Here is a 3,233-nt window from a genome sequence, read left to right as displayed (position 1 = left end):
CAGCCACTCCTTGGAAGGAAGGTTGGGCAATCTACTTCCATAGTGATACCACCTCGGAAACCCAAGGAGGGGTCACTATGAGTCGGGTCTGACTCGATGGCACATAACAACAACATAGATATTTCAGGCAGAAGAAGATTTAATGCTTAGAATCATGCCAGGGCTTGAGTGAGAAATTTCAATGTGATGACTGTTATAAAAGGAAAATAAATAATTCTATAAAAACAAAAAAACCAAACTCACTGCCGTAGAGTCAGATCCGACCCATAGCGACCCCTCCTTGGGTTTTCAAGGAAGTATCAGTACAGAAGTAGATTGCCCAATTTTCCTTCAGAGGAGTGGCTATTGCTGCATTTAAAAGGGGAAAATAGCTACCTTGCAGTTTCTTTCATTGTATTATTGATCGTTTGTTCATATATCAGTTTTTGATTTTAGATTTTCTTTTTTTAATTGCAATCTTACGTGCCCTGCTCCTTTCTCTGCAGATTTTATTTTCCAAAGGGGGCTGCAATGACTTCTCCTGTCCCAAACGTTCCTCTGCAGCGTGACCTTACCCTTCCCCCACTGAGACGGGAAGGAGTCCTAGATGCCCTTCTCTTGAATCTTGGCGGCCTTCGTGGATGTTTTGATCAATGGAATACGTGGGAAGTGATGCTCTGTGAGCGGCCCTGCAGCTTCCGCCTGGTTCTCCTGGAACACTTACTTCCTTAAAATGCTCCCTCTTGGGACACAACCTCTTGGAACCAGTATATAGGTGCTCCAATTGACAATCCCAGGTAAGGACAGCCTTCAAATGACCCTAGACAAGGTATCTGACATTTGAGTGAGGAATCTTCCAGATAATTCCTGCTTCTAGCATCAACTCACCCCCAGCTGTTCAAGTCTTTCCAACTGAGGCCACAGAGAGCAAAGCTGGGATAGACCACCCAGGTTGAGCCCTCTCCAATTCATAATCTACAGTCTGAACATAATAAAACGGTTGCTGTTTTACACCACTAGTTTGGAGTGGTTTGCTATACAGCAATAGTACTTAGCATATCCCCAAATTTACCTTCCTGTGAAATCTTAGATGATCAAGTAGACACTTTTTTTTTTTTTTCACCTGACCCAGTTGGTGATCAACTTAGCACTGAAGCTGGAGAACTTTCATCCATCTTACTTTCATCCTATTGAATCATGCTGTTGATGATATGCATGGGAAATGTCTAATCTTTAAAACACAAATCTTCACCATTGATCTTAATATCCTGCTGCAGTGAGTTCCTCAGGTCAATTGTGTGTAGCGGGAAAAAAGTAGTCCTTTTATCCATTTTAAACATGCTTCCTTTTCATCTCATCTTGTCCTCTTGTTCTTCCCCAAGTAAAGCAATTTCCATTTTGTGGGTACCTAGACACAGAGAAATGAGTTGAGACAATAATCTTTGAGCTGGTCACTCAGAAGGCCTCAGGCATGCTGGGACATGGAGTGGGTGGGTTTTAGTTGGTGATTTAAAGGTGGTGGGGCACTTTGTTCCAATTAGTCACAGGTTTTGTTCCAAACTTTAAAAATTAGTCTCTAAATTCTGCAAGAGGCAATTACTACCTTCTTGTAGTGCTTGTAATGGGGCACAGTATAGCGGCAAGAATGCTGCCTGACCTGAATTCAAGTCTTGGCTGTGTGCCTTTGGGCACAACACTTAACTTCTCTGGGTCTCATTTTCTTCGTCTTTTGAGTGAGAAGATTCAGCTGGAAGGTCCTTTGGAGCCCTTTTTAGCTCTAATAGTCTATAAATTAGACGTATTTGCCAGTCACTTAGAAACATCTACTGCATCAATTTACAAGAAGAAATAGCTTGTACTCTAAATAGCGTATCTTTTCAACTCAAAAGTGGACTGTTACTGTTGGCTGGAGAGTTCATTATGACTCATGGTTACTCTACGTATTGCAAAGTAGAACTGTGCCTTGTAGGGTTTGCAAAGCTGTGACTGAAAGAAGCAGATCGCCAAGTCAGTCTTCCCAAACACCTCTAGGTAGGATCAAACTGACAACCTTTGGCTAATAGTCAAGCACGTAACTGTTTGCAACATCAGGGGACTCTAAAATGGGACTGCCTGTTGTTGTTGAATCGATTCCAACTCATAGATACTTTATAGGAAAGAGTAGAACTGTCCCATAGAGTTTCAAAGACTGTAATCTTTTTTTTTTTTTTTAACTTTTATTGTGGTGAAAACATACACAACAAGACATTCACCAACATAACATTTCCATGTTACAGCTCAGGGACACTGATTAAGTTTTTCGTGTTGTGCCACCATTATTGCTATTATTTTCCAAAATATTCCACCATCTATTAGCATAAACTCAATGCCCCCTGTGGTAGTTAACTTTGTGTGTCAACTTGGCTGGGCCTGGTTGAGTGGCTGGGCAGCTGGTGGTAGTTATTCCCCATGATGAGACTGGCAATCAGCTCCATTTGGTTGTTTGGAATGTACCACAAGCAGCTGTGTAGCTGCCTTAGGGATATGGTCTACTTCCCGACTTGACGGCAAACAACAACAACAACCTGTATATAAGGAGAGCCCTTGGGGAACGGTCTCTAGCTTATGGCATGTTTGAACCCTGAGTGCAGCCGTGTCATTGTTCAGCAGTCTGCTGTGCTCTGCCAACCTTGGGACTTTCAATGGACGTGAATTAATGGCCTGCCGTGTGGTTTGGTAACATCAGGACTGTGCCTTTTTACTTGTCAACCTTGGGCTTGTCAGTTCCAGCAGCCAGCGGCTGTCTGAGTGAAGAGAAGCCTTTAGCTTCAGTGGACCAGGACCAGGAGGAGGAGGAGGCAGAGCTGAAGCCCAAGGTTGAGGAGCTTTCACCCAGCCCCTAGAACCTGGCACTTTGAACTTGAACTTAAAGCCTCCAAATTATAAGAATAAACTCGTTTGTTAAGGCCATCCCATTTGTGGTATATTTCAGTTAGAGCAGCACTAGGGAACCAGAATACCCCCCAAACAAAAGCTTCCCCTTTCCCCCTACCTCCTACCCTTGATAACCACTAATAATCTTTGATACGTATCTATCTATCTATCTATCTATCTATCTATGTGTGTGTGTGTATATATACACACATATATATGTATATATATATGTGTGTGTGTGTGTATACACACACACACACACACACATAGGGAGCTCTGGTAGCATAGTGCCTAAAACATTTGACTGCTAACCAGATGGCTGATGGTTCAAACTCACCAGC

Source organism: Orycteropus afer, unplaced genomic scaffold (genome assembly GCF_000298275.1).
Source record: "Orycteropus afer afer isolate SDZICR_OR568_19922 unplaced genomic scaffold, OryAfe1.0 scaffold00002, whole genome shotgun sequence".
Lineage (NCBI taxonomy): Eukaryota > Metazoa > Chordata > Mammalia > Tubulidentata > Orycteropodidae > Orycteropus > Orycteropus afer.
The sequence above is the reverse complement of the archived record's forward strand: the minus strand, read 5'-3'. Positions refer to the sequence as shown.